Here is a 21,397-nt window from a genome sequence, read left to right on the forward strand (position 1 = left end):
TACTCAACTACAAGACTCAGTAAGTAGCCGATAAAGTAGTCCCGTCAATTTCAGAACCTAAAGAACACGTTATACTTAAGTTTCCACACTTCAAAAAAGAAAAATCACACACGAGTCCTACTCACTGTGTCAAGCCTTATTTAAAACACACAAAAAAAACCCTAAAAGAAATAGTTCCACAACCAAAACAGAACAAACAAGTAACACTAACTAAAACCACGCATCCAAATACACTGTTTATCAGTCACCAACCCGAAAAATCTCTTTTCAACGTGTCTCGTTTGTATACCTCCTCACAACTAACCTTATCCTTTACAAACACTAAATTGCAAATCAAAAAACTTACACGTAACATAAACTCTTCAAATAACATTTATACACTCATACCCCAAATGACAGGTAAACCACCAAAAGTAAAATTACTCAAATCATTACAAACAAATACTTGTACAATATTTAGTTACAAAACAACCCCCAAACCACACAAAACCACAAAGAAGTTACCTCAAAACAGCAAACCTACAATTTAAAACAATTAATCCACTAAGACCAAACTTAACAATAATACATAAAAAAACCACCAAAAAAAACCAAAAAAAAAAACCAAAAAAAAAACAAACAACCAACAAAAAAAAGAACACCCACCCAAAAATACCCAATCGCTCCAACACAAATTTACTTCTCAGTATCAAAACAGTACGACCTTTTAATGACCTAATTCTATTATTTCTGCATCTCTTTTAACACCTAAAATAACTACAACTCACACTTGAACCACATTAAATGAACTTACTTATTAACTAGCCAAATGAAACAATAACACATCTATAACATTAAATAAATTACTGCCAAATAGGAACATCTTTAAACATACTACCTTACAAAATAAAACAACTGTTCATTTTTTATTATTCACACACAATCATAAATATAAAACATTTAAAAAATATATAAATTGATGAAATCACAAGAAATCAATTTACAAAAACATTACAAAAATTTTAAATTAATCAATCACACATAAATAAAAAATAACAAAATAATATTTTCAAGAATTAAAACATCACTAAATAACTTAAATCATTATTAAAAACTAAAATACTCATCTTATTAATAATTACCGCTTTTTATCTCCCCTACCGATTTAAATTTTTACATAGAACTCTACAAAAATCCTTAACAAGTAGATTTATAACTTAAATTTAAAACATTTATGGATAAACATACTTCATGAATAATCTACACACCAAACAACTAAACTAACAAGAAAAACCTAATAAAATACTAATATATTCATAACATCAAAACCCCAAATCATTAACATAAAAACCCATATAAACACATGAAAATACCTACAGTTAAAAAAGACGTACCTTAATGAACAATATTCATAGCTTAATAATTCATTACAAACTCTTACCAATTAACGATTAACATTAATTACTTGATACCAATAAAATACAAGAAAATGTTACTTTAGACAATAACTATAATAAAATATCATAACTAATAACTTAAAATCTCACTTTATTAAAAATATACAACGGTGAAGCAACGTATCATAAAAAATCCCATTATTATCACTACACAGCTATACGTATATACATATATCTATCTACAGATAGATAGATCATATATCCATCTCAACAGCAGCATCTGGGACCGATTCCTGTTTTCTCTCTTGTCTCCTAAATTTATTAGCCATAGAGGATGGAGTAAGGAAATAATTTTATTTATCACCTTGTTCTCCAGAAACCTGAAAAACAAAATAAAACAGAACAAAAAGAAAAAAAAAAAAAAAAAAAAAAGAAAACCACATTTGAAAGGCAGATCCTCACCAGCAGCTGGTCCATCTCCTACAGGGGACCATATTCTAGGGCACTTTTGGTGCACTTGCCTGAACCTGTCAGGGCACTCTGTGCCGGCAGAAGAGATTTTTTTTTGTCAGGGAGAGGCAAGGGGAGGAGAAATAACGTTCGAGACAGCTCAAATCCATTACTGTGCCACTTCCTGTGCAGCAGGTCCTGTGACAGGATGGGAACTGAGGCTGCTTGAAATTTAAAAGCTAAAGACACCAGCACAAGGTGTCCTTTTGCTTTGTCAAGGAAGTGATTCCCAAATCACACAGCCCCCCCACCATCGTCCCTCCTACCACCACCTGAAAGCCTCTTGATTCTCTTCTCAAAAACACAAGGGACACCTCAGAGTTCAGCAAGTTCTGCCAGTGCAGCCCTCGGTGCCCCCGTCTCCAGGTCTGTCCCCCTTGCTTTCATCCTCAGCCACGTCATTCTTCAGCCGTGGACAGGAAATTGTCCCCATTTCTCCCGTACTTCCCTGGTTACCTTTTCTCTAAGCCGTGCAGGACCCCCGAGAGGAGGCTGTGATCCTCTATCAGCTCATGGGCAGCTCTAGAGGTGACACGGGCAGCACTCTGTCATATCTCCAGAATACGACGCTGAAACAGAGAATGCAACTTGTTCTTTTACAGCCAAGATCTGATTATCTAAAATAAAATGAGCAATTTGGCTGGTACCCCATCAACTTCCAGCTAAAATGAACACCGCCTGTTCTCAGCAACTCCAGAGAAGGAAAGACATTCTCCCTTCAACGCTTCCCACCACAGGTGCTGCTCTTACAAGAAGTATTCAGGTAGCAAGACAATTTTCTCTTTTTGTCCGAGGTTTTGATACCTGAAATCCTCAGGGTGGATGCTCCCAAACCTGAGAGCTCCCGGCAGGCGAGTTTCCCTCCTGCCGAAGCACTGTGCAGGTGACAAACGTGCTGGCTGGGGAAATAGAGACCCCAAAAAGAAAAGGCCCCGACTGCAGGAGCAAAACCACGGCACCCCCGTGAGGCTCCACGACGGCAGGAACCGGTCCCAGTTTCAGGGGATAAGGATGGGACTGGTTTAGACACAAGCAAAATTATTTCCCCATCCACACATCCACAAAACCAACAAGGAACAGATTTTCAAGAGGACCAAGGCAGAATCAGCTATTCCTTTCTGTTTGGTACTTGAGATCTCGAGGCCAATACAAGCTTTTGTGGTTTTGGGGTATTTGGGAACTGTTCTTTTTCAATTCTTACCTGGGAGCCCTGGTCACACAAAGGACTGCTGAAAAAGGCAAGAATGACCCGGAAAATCCTCTGGTAGACATAAAGCTCACAGCAATGTTTGTCACGCAGCCCTTCCCCAAGAAATCTGAGGATCCCCTCGCGCTCTGTTTTCTACGGGAAGCCACAAAGAAAAACACCACTGTCAGACATTCCGACATTTCCAAAGGATACCTGCTCCTAAGAGCACAAAACCCCGGTTCCCTCCGAGTGCCAGCTCAGGGCTCACCACAGCTTCTTCTGGACTTCTCCATTTCCATTCCTACCAAATTTAATCGCTAACATCCACTGGGAACAGTCAGTCTGCAGCCCAAACATGCAGTGGAAATGGAATTTTAGAAGTACCTGTTTCTAAAATACTTCAGTTGATCTCAAAGTTACTAACCTAAACTCCTTCAAACAACTTGTTCACGAGGAGGCAGGGATTGATTCAATACTCACCAGCCCATCTGGCCAAGGTCAGAGCTCTGTGCCCACCCAGGACACGGCAGCCAGCAGGGACCTTTCTCCCACTCTCCAGCACGGACCTGCGAAGCCAGGGAGAAGTTTACAGAACAGAAGCAGCCAGAAGATGCTCTCTACTTCCATATGCTCTCTGATCGATCATTCCCAAGGAAAGTCCCCACGGATCGGAAGCAACAACCTCTCATTTCTCCTCCGCAATCATCACTGCCTTGCCTTTCTGTGCGTTTCCTCCCGTGCCCGTCCCCAGAGCACATTAAGTCCATCTTTTCTTCCCAACCGCAGCTCTCCAGCACAAATGCCACTCCTCACACACACAAAGCAAACACTCATCTGCCTCAGCTTTTGGCCTAGAAAGCAAAAACCTCAACGCGTCCGCCTACGTGATTAAAACACAGAGACGCACGGGTGGACATAGATGGAAAGCTTTTCAGGAGAGAAAAGAGCTGATTCGCTAGCACGCCTCCATACAGCTTCAGAAAAATCAGAATCCACAGCAACTCCTAAGACCCCTGCTGAGGAACCCAGCCCTCCTGGGAACACCCAATTCAGCAGCCACGGGAAAAGGATGGGAGAAGCCAAGCTTGGGGTGAAAAAAAGATGACATCAATACAGCAGCCTGTAAAAAGCCTTCACACAGCAACAGTGGGAACCAGTCCCATTTGCTCCGTCCCTGCTTTTTGCGATGACACAAACAGGAAATGAAAACACGTGCAACACAAGGCACACCTATAGGGCGTACCAGGTGCTCCTTTTGGCAGCGTGGACGACAAAGGTCTCTCTGCGCACTTACAGGCAGCCCGGTTTCAATCCATCCTTAGCCCAAGCCTTCCTCGCCTCCCATTCGCCAGCGCTCTGCGCTGGCCTTTGGAGCGCTGGCCCCGTCCTCCCGCAGCAGCACGGCACCGGAACACAGCGAGGCAAAGCGTGCCGGAGCCGCCCGTGCTGTCAGCGTACCTGTCAGCTGCCGGCGGTGGGCAACTCCGGCCCTGCGGGCAAGGGGGAGACGGCTCGGGCACCTCCAGCGGCTGCTCTGCCCCGATGCTTTCGCGTTCTCCTGCATTTCCCTGCAGCGGAGGGGGTCCGGGACGGGGGCGGATCGTGTCAGAGTGGAGACGGCGGGGAAGCACGGGGAGGCGGCGGGAACGCGGCGGGACGAGACAGGGACGCGGCGGGACGGGGACGACTCGCTTGACCTTCCAAAGATGGCGGCAGGAGGGGCGGGGAAAGCCGGGGCCCCGCTCCGCCGCCCGCGCGCCGCCCCGGCGGCATTTTCCGGCACGCGGTCGCTTCCAGCGTCTAGAGAGGGAGGCGCGCGGGGATCGGGAAAGGGGAGTGCAGCCCTGTTCCGACGCCGCTCGCCCCCCGCCCGCCGCCCCCGGCCCGTGAGCGCTGCGACCGCGCCTCCGCCGCCCGCCGAAAGCGGCCCCGCCGGGCCGCCCTCGCCGCTGCCGTTCTTCTCGGTCATCGGGTCCCTTTGCTCTCCCGAATCTCCTTCACCCCTCCCCTCTATTTACAGACACCGCCCCGCTTGCCGCTCGCTCCCGCGCCTCGCCCTTCCCACGCTCGGCAGCCGTCCTTCCCCCCTCAGCCGGCACCCAGCGGCGAGGGGCAGGGCGCTGGCTGGGGGGGGGGGCTGCAGTACCGCTCTCTGTCCACAAGGCGGCAGCACCGCCGCCGGCCACAGCCGGGGGCTGCCGCTCGCCCGGAGGGAAGGGAGGCAGAAAAGAACAGGGGCGATCCCCTTGGAAAAATCCTGAAAAATAAATGGCCCAAACACACCCGCACACAAACTAAAACACACTGCCTCTAACCCAATACAACCCCTCCAAAATCCTTTTCTTTTAAACTCTCTAGAACTATCTTTCATATTTATACTTTTCACATTCCCATTTATCATGTATATGGATGCATGATGCTATTTCGATTCTATATTAAATATCTTCCTATGACTTCTATTTATTTCTATTTTATCTTTTTATATATCCAGATATATTAATATACATTTCTATATTTATATTGCAAAAATACTTCTATTATTTAAAATAAAGGCCCTGCCTGTAACCGAATTCTATCTCTATGATATCGATGTTAACTATCTCTTATTTAAAAGAAAAATGCTGCCTGAAACCCGCCCGCCCGCGGCGCAAGTGTGGCAACAGCCCGTGTCCGCAGTACTGGCAAGGCCGCGGGAAATCCCGGCGGGGCGGCGCCTGCGTGGCGCGCGGGCAGTGCAGCACGCGGACCACGATTTTCCCGGTGGTTTTTTTTTTGTGGTTTTTTTTTTTTTTTTGTGGTTTTTTTTTTTTTTTTTTTTTTTTTTTCTTCTATCCGCCATATTGAGAAGGTCAAGAGTGTCCCGGCCGCCGCGACACTTTCAAGATGGCGGCCGCGTGAGGCCCTCGGAAGGGAGAGGCGTTTTTGCCGATGCCTGTCGGCGCCCGCTCACAACCTGACCGCCTGCGGAGCCGCTGAGCCTACAGTACGTGGCCACGGCACGGGAAAAAGCGAAAAAAATCCCGCGGGGACGGCGCCGGCGTCAGGGTGGCGTGCAGGCAGTGCAGTAAACAGACCGTGGTCCTCGTTTTTCCCGCCTTTTTTGCCGCCATATTGGGAAGGTCAAGCGAGTCCGCGACAACCCACTCCCAAGATGGCGGCCGCGGGAGGACCTCGGGCGAGGGCTGCAGTACCGCACTCTGGCCACAAGGCGGCGGCACTGCCGCCCGCCCTGGGGCTGCAGGCGGGGAAGGCGCGCAAAGAAGAACAGGCGCGACCCCCTTCAAAACATCCTCTGCAATAAATGCCCCTAAACAGCCCGCACGAAACCAAAAAACACCGACAAAAAAAAAAAAAAAAAAAACAAACCTGCCTCTAACCCGATAATAACCAAAATAAAAAATCTTTTCTTTTAAGCTATATTTCAATCTATATTATTTTTATACTTTTTATATTTATATTCACATTTTGATTTAAAATGTATACTGATGTATAATGATCATTTTATAATTTCTTACATTCATTCATATTACTTAAAGTTTATTTTATTTTATATTTTTATGCATGTCTTAATATATGGATTACATATTTCTATATTTAGATTGATATTTCTAAAAGGTTTATATTTTTAAAAATAAAATCCCTGCATCTATCCAAGTAAAAACCTAAAAAAAACCCCACTTTCTTTTAAACTGTTTGTAAATTTATCTATATATTTTTCGCATTTATATTCAAATTTGCATTTTAAAGGTAGATTGATATATGTCGTTATTTATATTCTATCTCTTCCTATTACTTATTTTTACTTATATTTTATATCTATCTTTGTACATTGATTATATATTTTTATATTTAGAAGTCTATCAAAATAAAATGTATATTCATATTTTTTTTAATAAAAACCCTGCCTCGAACCAAATAAAAACCAAAAAAGCCCTTTCTTTAAACAATATTTAAATATTTATAGCATATTTTCATCATTATAATCACACTTGCATTTATACTTTCTATTGATGGATTATATTTATAAATGCATATAATATATATAATAAGATAACAAGATAGATAAAATATTATATATATTATATTTCATACATACTGCTAATACTTCTATTTACTTACATTTTAATTTTTATATAGATTTTAATGTACGTATGATATACTTCTATGCATAGATTTCTACTTTATTTATATTTCTAATTTTTACAATAAAAACCCTGCCTACTAACAAATACAAAATTTTAAAAATCCTTTTATTTTAAACTATATTTGAATATTTCTATATTCATGCTTTTGATATTTACATCTATATGCTCTTGTATATTATATTACAGTATATTGACGTACTATATTTAGATAGATATAATATATTACATGTAATGTGGTATAATAAGACATATACACTAGAATATCTATCAGGTATTGTATCGATTTCTGTGATTTTGTATTTTTTTTTCTATTTTCTATTTATATTTATATATACACGTATATTAATTATACATTACATCCTCACAGCGCATACCTGGGGCTGTTCTGGCTTTCTTTCCAAATGAATTTAGCAATACTTTCCTATTTTTACCAATACCTATAAAAACGAAACATTTGCCAGGATTTAGTAGTATTCTACACACCCCCCTCCCTGTGCATTTTGGGGGCAGCTTTGGGTCCCTCGGGGGGACGGCACCCGGCAGGACCCCCCCTCATTCGCCACCCACCTGCTCCTCCGCCGCAGCGTGCGTCCCTCTCCTAGGGACCTTAGGGTGCCTCAAGTGACACCAGAGCCCCGAGTCTTCACCCCTTTTTCCTGGCCCCCAAAGAAGGCACAGAAGGAGTCTAACTGCCCCGGACAGCAGCCCAGCACTTGCTTCCATCCCTTTCCACATGTACATCCCCCCCGAAAGGGACTCTGCCGCAACAAGAAAGGGGGGCAGCCGCCAGAAGGGTCGAAGCTCCTGCCCAGCCTCGCTGTCACGGGCGAGGGGCAGAGAGGGGGAGCGGCAGAGACGGCGGGGACGCGGCACGGACGGCACGGCACCGAGCGGAGGCCGCTCTCAGCGCGATGCCGGCAAAGCCGCAGGTCCGGCGGGGCCGGGCGGGGTTTGACCGGCACGGGGGGATCCGCCGAGAGCCTCCGGCCCCGTGCGGGGACTCCCGCAAGGGCCCGGGGCCGCCGGGCTCCGGCCCTCTGGGCTTTATGCTCCGGCGCCCCCGGCCCCGCGGCTGCGGGGAAAGAAGGAACGGGGCGACGGCAAGAGAGGAGGGCTAGCAGGGCGTGAGACAGCGTATGGAGGGAGGTCGGGCTGTGGAGGAAAGCGGGAGGGCAAGGGAAAGGCCGGGAGCGGGGAAGAGGGACGGTGCACAGAGGAGGGAGAGAAGAGGAATAGAACGGAGGAGCGGGATAGGGACAGGGCAGTGGGGGTCGGGTTTGCGAGGGAGAGGAGGGGAGGGTCCGCGGACAAAGAACAGGAATACGGGGAGGAGGAAGGAAGGGTAGAGGGGGGGACGGGAGGGGAGACCGAAAAGGGAGAGAAAGGGGTCGGCTTTGGGGAGAGAGGGAACTAAGGGATAGAGAGAGAAAGAAGGGGAATACGGGAAGGAGGAAGAAAGGAAGAAGGATTGGTAGAGAGAGGGACAAGAGGGGGAGCCTCAGAGAGCGCCGATCCACCCCGAGCCCGCCCCGGCGGCCCGCCCTGCTCGGGATGCTGCGCTCGGCGGAGCTCGGCTCGGTTCGGCCCCACTCGGCTCCTCGCCGACACTCGGCTGTTCTCCGCTAGACTCGGCTGGATTCGCCTCTTCGGCGCAGCTCGGCTCGCCTCAACTCGGAGCCGCTCGGCTCCGCTCGGCTCCGCTCGGCTCCCCGCGGGAGCGCGCCTCCCGCGCACGCGCACAGCTCGCCGCTCTCCTGCCGCCGAGCCCCGCGCCCGGCCCGGCCGGCGCACGGAAACCCCCGCGCCACATCAGAGCCAGCAGTTTCTGCGCTAAAGCCTTTCTGTCCTAGAAGGAGATAAACTCCTCTACCTCCTTCGTCTCCTCAGTTTTCTTCTTTGATTTCAAAATCAGAGTTACAAAAACCTACTCAACTACAAGACTCAGTAAGTAGCCGAGAAAGTAGTCCCGTCAATTTCAGAACCTAAAGAACACGTTATACTTAAGTTTCCACACTTCAAAAAAGAAAAATCACACACGAGTCCTACTCACTGTGTCAAGCCTTATTTAAAACACACAAAAAAAAACCCTAAAAGAAATAGTTCCACAACCAAAACAGAACAAACAAGTAACACTAACTAAAACCACGCATCCAAATACACTGTTTATCAGTCACCAACCCGAAAAATCTCTTTTCAACGTGTCTCGTTTGTATACCTCCTCACAACTAACCTTATCCTTTACAAACACTAAATTGCAAATCAAAAAACTTACACGTAACATAAACTCTTCAAATAACATTTATACACTCATACCCCAAATGACAGGTAAACCACCAAAAGTAAAATTACTCAAATCATTACAAACAAATACTTGTACAATATTTAGTTACAAAACAACCCCCAAACCACACAAAACCACAAAGAAGTTACCTCAAAACAGCAAACCTACAATTTAAAACAATTAATCCACTAAGACCAAACTTAACAATAATACATTAAAAAAACACCAAAAAAAAAAAAACCAAAAAAAACCACAACCAACCAACCAAAAAAAAAGAACACCCACCCAAAAATACCCAATCGCTCCAACACAAATTTACTTCTCAGTATCAAAACAGTACGACCTTTTAATAACCTAATTCTATTATTTCTGCATCTCTTTTAACACCTAAAATAACTACAACTCACACTTGAACCACATTAAATGAACTTACTTATTAACTAGCCAAATGAAACAATAACACATCTATAACATTAAATAAATTACTGCCAAATAGGAACATCTTTAAACATACTACCTTACAAAATAAAACAACTGTTCATTTTTTATTATTCACACACAATCATAAATATAAAACATTTAAAAAATATATAAATTGATGAAATCACAAGAAATCAATTTACAAAAACATTACAAAAATTTTAAATTAATCAATCACACATAAATAAAAAATAACGAAATAATATTTTCAAGAATTAAAACATCACTAAATAACTTAAATCATTATTAAAAACTAAAATACTCATCTTATTAATAATTACCGCTTTTTATCTCCCCTACCGATTTAAATTTTTACATAGAACTCTACAAAAATCCTTAACAAGTAGATTTATAACTTAAATTTAAAACATTTATGGATAAACATACTTCATGAATAATCTACACACCAAACAACTAAACTAACAAGAAAAACCTAATAAAATACTAATATATTCATAACATCAAAACCCCAAATCATTAACATAAAAACCCATATAAACACATGAAAATACCTACAGTTAAAAAAGACGTACCTTAATGAACAATATTCATAGCTTAATAATTCATTACAAACTCTTACCAATTAACGATTAACATTAATTACTTGATACCAATAAAATACAAGAAAATGTTACTTTAGACAATAACTATAATAAAATCTCATAACTAATAACTTAAAATCTCACTTTATTAAAAATATACAACGGTGAAGCAACGTATCATAAAAAATCCCATTATTATCACTACACAGATATACGTATATACATATATCTATCTACAGATAGATAGATCATATATCCATCTCAACAGCAGCATCTGGGACCGATTCCTGTTTTCTCTCTTGTCTCCTAAATTTATTAGCCATAGAGGATGGAGTAAGGAAATAATTTTATTTATCACCTTGTTCTCCAGAAACCTGAAAAACAAAATAAAACAGAACAAAAAGAAAAAAAAAAAAAAAAAAAAAAGAAAACCACATTTGAAAGGCAGATCCTCACCAGCAGCTGGTCCATCTCCTACAGGGGACCATATTCTAGGGCACTTTTGGTGCACTTGCCTGAACCTGTCAGGGCACTCTGTGCCGGCAGAAGAGATTTTTTTTTGTCAGGGAGAGGCAAGGGGAGGAGAAATAACGTTCGAGACAGCTCAAATCCATTACTGTGCCACTTCCTGTGCAGCAGGTCCTGTGACAGGATGGGAACTGAGGCTGCTTGAAATTTAAAAGCTAAAGACACCAGCACAAGGTGTCCTTTTGCTTTGTCAAGGAAGTGATTCCCAAATCACACAGCCCCCCCACCATCGTCCCTCCTACCACCACCTGAAAGCCTCTTGATTCTCTTCTCAAAAACACAAGGGACACCTCAGAGTTCAGCAAGTTCTGCCAGTGCAGCCCTCGGTGCCCCCGAGGTCTCCAGGTCTGTCCCCCTTGCTTTCATCCTCAGCCACGTCATTCTTCAGCCGTGGACAGGAAATTGTCCCCATTTCTCCCGTACTTCCCTGGTTACCTTTTCTCTAAGCCGTGCAGGACCCCCGAGAGGAGGCTGTGATCCTCTATCAGCTCATGGGCAGCTCTAGAGGTGACACGGGCAGCACTCTGTCATATCTCCAGAATACGACGCTGAAACAGAGAATGCAACTTGTTCTTTTACAGCCAAGATCTGATTATCTAAAATAAAATGAGCAATTTGGCTGGTACCCCATCAACTTCCAGCTAAAATGAACACCGCCTGTTCTCAGCAACTCCAGAGAAGGAAAGACATTCTCCCTTCAACGCTTCCCACCACAGGTGCTGCTCTTACAAGAAGTATTCAGGTAGCAAGACAATTTTCTCTTTTTGTCCGAGGTTTTGATACCTGAAATCCTCAGGGTGGATGCTCCCAAACCTGAGAGCTCCCGGCAGGCGAGTTTCCCTCCTGCCGAAGCACTGTGCAGGTGACAAACGTGCTGGCTGGGGAAATAGAGACCCCAAAAAGAAAAGGCCCCGACTGCAGGAGCAAAACCACGGCACCCCCGTGAGGCTCCACGACGGCAGGAACCGGTCCCAGTTTCAGGGGATAAGGATGGGACTGGTTTAGACACAAGCAAAATTATTTCCCCATCCACACATCCACAAAACCAACAAGGAACAGATTTTCAAGAGGACCAAGGCAGAATCAGCTATTCCTTTCTGTTTGGTACTTGAGATCTCGAGGCCAATACAAGCTTTTGTGGTTTTGGGGTATTTGGGAACTGTTCTTTTTCAATTCTTACCTGGGAGCCCTGGTCACACAAAGGACTGCTGAAAAAGGCAAGAATGACCCGGAAAATCCTCTGGTAGACATAAAGCTCACAGCAATGTTTGTCACGCAGCCCTTCCCCAAGAAATCTGAGGATCCCCTCGCGCTCTGTTTTCTACGGGAAGCCACAAAGAAAAACACCACTGTCAGACATTCCGACATTTCCAAAGGATACCTGCTCCTAAGAGCACAAAACCCCGGTTCCCTCCGAGTGCCAGCTCAGGGCTCACCACAGCTTCTTCTGGACTTCTCCATTTCCATTCCTACCAAATTTAATCGCTAACATCCACTGGGAACAGTCAGTCTGCAGCCCAAACATGCAGTGGAAATGGAATTTTAGAAGTACCTGTTTCTAAAATACTTCAGTTGATCTCAAAGTTACTAACCTAAACTCCTTCAAACAACTTGTTCACGAGGAGGCAGGGATTGATTCAATACTCACCAGCCCATCTGGCCAAGGTCAGAGCTCTGTGCCCACCCAGGACACGGCAGCCAGCAGGGACCTTTCTCCCACTCTCCAGCACGGACCTGCGAAGCCAGGGAGAAGTTTACAGAACAGAAGCAGCCAGAAGATGCTCTCTACTTCCATATGCTCTCTGATCGATCATTCCCAAGGAAAGTCCCCACGGATCGGAAGCAACAACCTCTCATTTCTCCTCCGCAATCATCACTGCCTTGCCTTTCTGTGCGTTTCCTCCCGTGCCCGTCCCCAGAGCACATTAAGTCCATCTTTTCTTCCCAACCGCAGCTCTCCAGCACAAATGCCACTCCTCACACACACAAAGCAAACACTCATCTGCCTCAGCTTTTGGCCTAGAAAGCAAAAACCTCAACGCGTCCGCCTACGTGATTAAAACACAGAGACGCACGGGTGGACATAGATGGAAAGCTTTTCAGGAGAGAAAAGAGCTGATTCGCTAGCACGCCTCCATACAGCTTCAGAAAAATCAGAATCCACAGCAACTCCTAAGACCCCTGCTGAGGAACCCAGCCCTCCTGGGAACACCCAATTCAGCAGCCACGGGAAAAGGATGGGAGAAGCCAAGCTTGGGGTGAAAAAAAGATGACATCAATACAGCAGCCTGTAAAAAGCCTTCACACAGCAACAGTGGGAACCAGTCCCATTTGCTCCGTCCCTGCTTTTTGCGATGACACAAACAGGAAATGAAAACACGTGCAACACAAGGCACACCTATAGGGCGTACCAGGTGCTCCTTTTGGCAGGGTGGACGACAAAGGTCTCTCTGCGCACTTACAGGCAGCCCGGTTTCAATCCATCCTTAGCCCAAGCCTTCCTCGCCTCCCATTCGCCAGCGCTCTGCGCTGGCCTTTGGAGCGCTGGCCCCGTCCTCCCGCAGCAGCACGGCACCGGAACACAGCGAGGCAAAGCGTGCCGGAGCCGCCCGTGCTGTCAGCGTACCTGTCAGCTGCCGGCGGTGGGCAACTCCGGCCCTGCGGGCAAGGGGGAGACGGCTCGGGCACCTCCAGCGGCTGCTCTGCCCCGATGCTTTCGCGTTCTCCTGCATTTCCCTGCAGCGGAGGGGGTCCGGGACGGGGGCGGATCGTGTCAGAGTGGAGACGGCGGGGAAGCACGGGGAGGCGGCGGGAACGCGGCGGGACGAGACAGGGACGCGGCGGGACGGGGACGACTCGCTTGACCTTCCAAAGATGGCGGCAGGAGGGGCGGGGAAAGCCGGGGCCCCGCTCCGCCGCCCGCGCGCCGCCCCGGCGGCATTTTCCGGCACGCGGTCGCTTCCAGCGTCTAGAGAGGGAGGCGCGCGGGGATCGGGAAAGGGGAGTGCAGCCCTGTTCCGACGCCGCTCGCCCCCCGCCCGCCGCCCCCGGCCCGTGAGCGCTGCGACCGCGCCTCCGCCGCCCGCCGAAAGCGGCCCCGCCGGGCCGCCCTCGCCGCTGCCGTTCTTCTCGGTCATCGGGTCCCTTTGCTCTCCCGAATCTCCTTCACCCCTCCCCTCTATTTACAGACACCGCCCCGCTTGCCGCTCGCTCCCGCGCCTCGCCCTTCCCACGCTCGGCAGCCGTCCTTCCCCCCTCAGCCGGCACCCAGCGGCGAGGGGCAGGGCGCTGGCTGGGGGGGGGGGCTGCAGTACCGCTCTCTGTCCACAAGGCGGCAGCACCGCCGCCGGCCACAGCCGGGGGCTGCCGCTCGCCCGGAGGGAAGGGAGGCAGAAAAGAACGGGGGCGATCCCCTTGGAAAAATCCTGAAAAATAAAGGGCCCAAAAAACATCCGCACACAAACTAAAACACACTGCCTCTAACCCAATACAACCCCTCCAAAATCCTTTTCTTTTAAACTCTCTCTAACTATCTTTCATATTTATACTTTTCACATTCCCATTTATCATGTATATTGATGCATGATGTTATTTCGATTCTATATTAAATATCTTCCTATGACTTCTATTTATTTCTATTTTATCTTTTTATAGATCTAGATATATATATGATACATTTCTATATTTATATTGCAAAAATAGTTCTGTTATTTAAAATAAAAGCCCTGCCTGTAACCAAATTCTAGCTCTATGATATTAATATTAACGATCTCTTATTTAAAAGAAAAATGCTGCCTGAAACCCACCCGCCCGCGGCGCAAGTGTGGCAACAGCCCGTGTCCGCAGTACTGGCAAGGCCGCGGGAAATCCCGGCGGGGCGGCGCCTGCGTGGCGCGCGGGCAGTGCAGCAGGCGGACCACGATTATCCCGCGCTTTTTTTTTTTTTTTTTTTTTTTTTTTTTTTTTTTTTTCCTATCCGCCATATTGAGAAGGTCAAGAGTGTCCCGGCCGCCGCGACACTTTCAAGATGGCGGCCGCGTGAGGCCCTCGGAAGGGAGAGGCGTTTTTGCCGATGCCTGTCGGCGCCCGCTCACAACCTGACCGCCCGCGCAGCCGCTGAGCTCACAGTCCGTGGCCACGACACGGGAAAAAGCGAAAAAAATCCCGCGGGGCGGCGCCGGCGTCAGGGTGTCGTGCAGGCAGTGCAGTAAACAGACCGTGGTCCTCGTTTTTCCCGCCTTTTTTGCCGCCATATTGGGAAGGTCAAGCGAGTCCGCGACAACCCACTCCCAAGACGGCGGCCGCGGGAGGACCTCGGGCGAGGGCTGCAGTACCGCACTCTGGCCACAAGGCGGCGGCACTGCCGCCCGCCCTGGGGCTGCAGGCGGGGAAGGCGCGCAAAGAAGAACAGGCGCGACCCCCTTCAAAACATCCTCTGCAATAAATGCCCCTAAACAGCCCGCACGAAACCAAAAAACACCGACAAAAAAAAAAAAAAAAAAAAAAAAAAACAACAAAACTGCCTCTAACCCGATAATAACCAAAATAAAAAATCTTTCCTTTTAAGCTATATTTCAATCTATATTATTTTTATATTTTTTATATTTATATTCACATTTTGATTTAAAATGTATACTGATGTATAATGATCATTTCATAATTTCTTACATTCATTCATATTACTTAAAGTTTATTTTATTTTATATTTTTATGCATGTCTTAATATATGGATTACATATTTCTATATTTAGATTGATATTTCTAAAAGGTTTATATTTTTAAAAATAAAATCCCTGCATCTATCCAAGTAAAAACCTAAAAAAAAAAAAAAAAAAACTCTTTTAAACTGTTTGTAAATTTATCTATATATTTTTCGCATTTATATTCAAATTTGAATTTTAAAGGTAGATTGATATATGTCGTTATTTATATTCTATCTCTTCCTATTACTTATTTTTACTTATATTTTATATTTTTATATCTATCTTTATACATTGATTATATATTTTTATATTTAGAAGTCTATCAAAATAAAATGTATATTCATATTATTTTAAATAAAAACCCTGCCTCGAACCAAATAAAAACCAAAAAAGCCCTTTCTTTAAACAATATTTAAATATTTATAGCATATTTTCATCATTATAATCACATTTGCATTTATACTTTCTATTGATGGATTATATTTATAAATGCATATAATATATATAATAACAAGATAGATAAAATATTATATATATTATATTTCATACATATTGCTAATACTTCTATTTACTTACATTTTAATTTTTATATAGATTTTAATGTACGTATGATATACTTCTATACATAGATTTCTACTTTATTTATATTTCTAATTTTTACAATAAAAACCCTGCCTACTAACAAATACAAAATTTTAAAAATCCTTTTATTTTAAACTATATTTGAATATTTCTATATTCATGCTTTTGATATTTACATCTATATGCTCTTGTATATTATATTACAGTATATTGACGTACTATATTTAGATATATATAATATATTACATGTAATGTGGTATAATAAGACATATACACTAGAATATCTATTAGGTATTGTATCGATTTCTGTGATTTTGTATTTTTTTTTCTATTTTCTATTTCTCTTTCTATATACACGTATATTAATTATACATTACATCCTCACAGCGCATACCTGGGGCTGTTCTGGCTTTCTTTCCAAATGAATTTAGCAATACTTTCCTATTTTTACCAATACCTATAAAAACGAAACATTTGCCAGGATTTAGTAGTATTCTACACACCTCCCTCCCTGTGCATTTTGGGGCAGCTTTGGGTCCCTCGGGGGGACGGCACCCGGCAGGACCCCCCCTCATTCGCCACCCACCTGCTCCTCCGCCGCAGCGTGCGTCCCTCTCCTAGGGACCTTAGGGTGCCCCAAATGACACCAGAGCCCCGAGTCTTCACCCCTTTTTCCTGGCCCCCAAAGAAGGCACAGAAGGAGTCTAACTGCCCCGGACAGCAGCCCAGCACTTGCTTCCATCCCTTTCCACATGTACATCCCCCCCGCAAGGGACTCTGCCGCAACAAGAAAGGGGGGCAGCCGCCAGAAGGGTCGAAGCTCCTGCCCAGCCTCGCTGTCACGGGCGAGGGGCAGAGAGGGGGAGCGGCAGAGACGGCGGGGACGCGGCACGGACGGCACGGCACCGAGCGGGGGCCGCTCTCAGCGCGATGCCGGCAAAGCCGCAGGTCCGGCGGGGCCGGGCGGGGTTTGACCGGCACGGGGGGATCCGCCGAGAGCCTCCGGCCCCGTGCGGGGACTCCCGCAAGGGCCCGGGGCCGCCGGGCTCCGGCCCTCTGGGCTTTATGCTCCGGCGCCCCCGGCCCCGCGGCTGCGGGGAAAGAAGGAACGGGGCGACGGCAAGAGAGGAGGGCTAGCAGGGCGTGAGACAGCGTATGGAGGGAGGGAGGTCGGGCTGTGGAGGAAAGCGGGAGGGCAAGGGAAAGGCCGGGAGCGGGGAAGAGGGACGGTGCACAGAGGAGGGAGAGAAGAGGAATAGAACGGAGGAGCGGGATAGGGACAGGGCAGTGGGGGTCGGGTTTGCGAGGGAGAGGAGGGGAGGGTCCGCGGACAAAGAACAGGAATACGGGGAGGAGGAAGGAAGGGTAGAGGGGGGGACGGGAGGGGAGACCGAAAAGGGAGAGAAAGGGGTCGGCTTTGGGGAGAGAGGGAACTAAGGGATAGAGAGAGAAAGAAGGGGAATACGGGAAGGAGGAAGAAAGGAAGAAGGATTGGTAGAGAGAGGGACAAGAGGGGGAGCCTCAGAGAGCGCCGGCTCCACCCCGAGCCCGCCCCGGCGGCCCGCCCTGCTCGGGATGCTGCGCTCGGCGGAGCTCGGCTCGGTTCGGCCCCACTCGGCTCCTCGCCTACACTCGGGCTGTTCTCCGCTAGACTCGGCTGGATTCGCCTCTTCGGCGCAGCTCGGCTCGCCTCAACTCGGAGCCGCTCGGCTCCGCTCGGCTCCGTTCGGCTCCCCGCGGGAGCGCGCCTCCCGCGCACGCGCACAGCTCGCCGCTCTCCTGCCGCCGAGCCCCGCGCCCGGCCCGGCCGGCGCACGGAAACCCCCGCGCCACATCAGAGCCAGCAGTTTCTGCGCTAAAGCCTTTCTGTCCTAGAAGGAGATAAACTTCTCTACCTCCTTCGTCTCCTCAGTTTTCTTCTTTGATTTCAAAATCAGAGTTACAAAAACCTACTCAACTACAAGACTCAGTAAGTAGCCGATAAAGTAGTCCCGTCAATTTCAGAACCTAAAGAACACGTTATACTTAAGTTTCCACACTTCAAAAAAGAAAAATCACACACGAGTCCTACTCACTGTGTCAAGCCTTATTTAAAACACACAAAAAAAACCCTAAAAGAAATAGTTCCACAACCAAAACAGAACAAACAAGTAACACTAACTAAAACCACGCATCCAAATACACTGTTTATCAGTCACCAACCCGAAAAATCTCTTTTCAACGTGTCTCGTTTGTATACCTCCTCACAACTAACCTTATCCTTTACAAACACTAAATTGCAAATCAAAAAACTTACACGTAACATAAACTCTTCAAATAACATTTATACACTCATACCCCAAATGACAGGTAAACCACCAAAAGTAAAATTACTCAAATCATTACAAACAAATACTTGTACAATATTTAGTTACAAAACAACCCCCAAACCACACAAAACCACAAAGAAGTTACCTCAAAACAGCAAACCTACAATTTAAAACAATTAATCCACTAAGACCAAACTTAACAATAATACATAAAAAAACCACCAAAAAAAACCAAAAAAAAAAACCAAAAAAAAACAAACAACCAACAAAAAAAAGAACACCCACCCAAAAATACCCAATCGCTCCAACACAAATTTACTTCTCAGTATCAAAACAGTACGACCTTTTAATGACCTAATTCTATTATTTCTGCATCTCTTTTAACACCTAAAATAACTACAACTCACACTTGAACCACATTAAATGAACTTACTTATTAACTAGCCAAATGAAACAATAACACATCTATAACATTAAATAAATTACTGCCAAATAGGAACATCTTTAAACATACTACCTTACAAAATAAAACAACTGTTCATTTTTTATTATTCACACACAATCATAAATATAAAACATTTAAAAAATATATAAATTGATGAAATCACAAGAAATCAATTTACAAAAACATTACAAAAATTTTAAATTAATCAATCACACATAAATAAAAAATAACGAAATAATATTTTCAAGAATTAAAACATCACTAAATAACTTAAATCATTATTAAAAACTAAAATACTCATCTTATTAATAATTACCGCTTTTTATCTCCCCTACCGATTTAAATTTTTACATAGAACTCTACAAAAATCCTTAACAAGTAGATTTATAACTTAAATTTAAAACATTTATGGATAAACATACTTCATGAATAATCTACACACCAAACAACTAAACTAACAAGAAAAACCTAATAAAATACTAATATATTCATAACATCAAAACCCCAATTCATTAACATAAAAACCCATATAAACACATGAAAATACCTACAGTTAAAAAAGACGTACCTTAATGAACAATATTCATAGCTTAATAATTCATTACAAACTCTTACCAATTAACGATTAACATTAATTACTTGATACCAATAAAATACAAGAAAATGTTACTTTAGACAATAACTATAATAAAATCTCATAACTAATAACTTAAAATCTCACTTTATTAAAAATATACAACGGTGAAGCAACGTATCATAAAAAATCCCATTATTATCACTACACAGATATACGTATATACATATATCTATCTACAGATAGATAGATCATATATCCATCTCAACAGCAGCATCTGGGACCGATTCCTGTTTTCTCTCTTGTCTCCTAAATTTATTAGCCATAGAGGATGGAGTAAGGAAATAATTTTATTTATCACCTTGTTCTCCAGAAACCTGAAAAACAAAATAAAACAGAACAAAAAGAAAAAAAAAAAAAAAAAAAAAAGAAAACCACATTTGAAAGGCAGATCCTCACCAGCAGCTGGTCCATCTCCTACAGGGGACCATATTCTAGGGCACTTTTGGTGCACTTGCCTGAACCTGTCAGGGCACTCTGTGCCGGCAGAAGAGATTTTTTTTTGTCAGGGAGAGGCAAGGGGAGGAGAAATAACGTTCGAGACAGCTCAAATCCATTACTGTGCCACTTCCTGTGCAGCAGGTCCTGTGACAGGATGGGAACTGAGGCTGCTTGAAATTTAAAAGCTAAAGACACCAGCACAAGGTGTCCTTTTGCTTTGTCAAGGAAGTGATTCCCAAATCACACAGCCCCCCCACCATCGTCCCTCCTACCACCACCTGAAAGCCTCTTGATTCTCTTCTCAAAAACACAAGGGACACCTCAGAGTTCAGCAAGTTCTGCCAGTGCAGCCCTCGGTGCCCCCGAGGTCTCCAGGTCTGTCCCCCTTGCTTTCATCCTCAGCCACGTCATTCTTCAGCCGTGGACAGGAAATTGTCCCCATTTCTCCCGTACTTCCCTGGTTACCTTTTCTCTAAGCCGTGCAGGACCCCCGAGAGGAGGCTGTGATCCTCTATCAGCTCATGGGCAGCTCTAGAGGTGACACGGGCAGCACTCTGTCATATCTCCAGAATACGACGCTGAAACAGAGAATGCAACTTGTTCTTTTACAGCCAAGATCTGATTATCTAAAATAAAATGAGCAATTTGGCTGGTACCCCATCAACTTCCAGCTAAAATGAACACCGCCTGTTCTCAGCAACTCCAGAGAAGGAAAGACATTCTCCCTTCAACGCTTCCCACCACAGGTGCTGCTCTTACAAGAAGTATTCAGGTAGCAAGACAATTTTCTCTTTTTGTCCGAGGTTTTGATACCTGAAATCCTCAGGGTGGATGCTCCCAAACCTGAGAGCTCCCGGCAGGCGAGTTTCCCTCCTGCCGAAGCACTGTGCAGGTGACAAACGTGCTGGCTGGGGAAATAGAGACCCCAAAAAGAAAAGGCCCCGACTGCAGGAGCAAAACCACGGCACCCCCGTGAGGCTCCACGACGGCAGGAACCGGTCCCAGTTTCAGGGGATAAGGATGGGACTGGTTTAGACACAAGCAAAATTATTTCCCCATCCACACATCCACAAAACCAACAAGGAACAGATTTTCAAGAGGACCAAGGCAGAATCAGCTATTCCTTTCTGTTTGGTACTTGAGATCTCGAGGCCAATACAAGCTTTTGTGGTTTTGGGGTATTTGGGAACTGTTCTTTTTCAATTCTTACCTGGGAGCCCTGGTCACACAAA

Source organism: Vidua macroura, chromosome 3 (assembly GCF_024509145.1).
Source record: "Vidua macroura isolate BioBank_ID:100142 chromosome 3, ASM2450914v1, whole genome shotgun sequence".
NCBI lineage: Eukaryota > Metazoa > Chordata > Aves > Passeriformes > Viduidae > Vidua > Vidua macroura.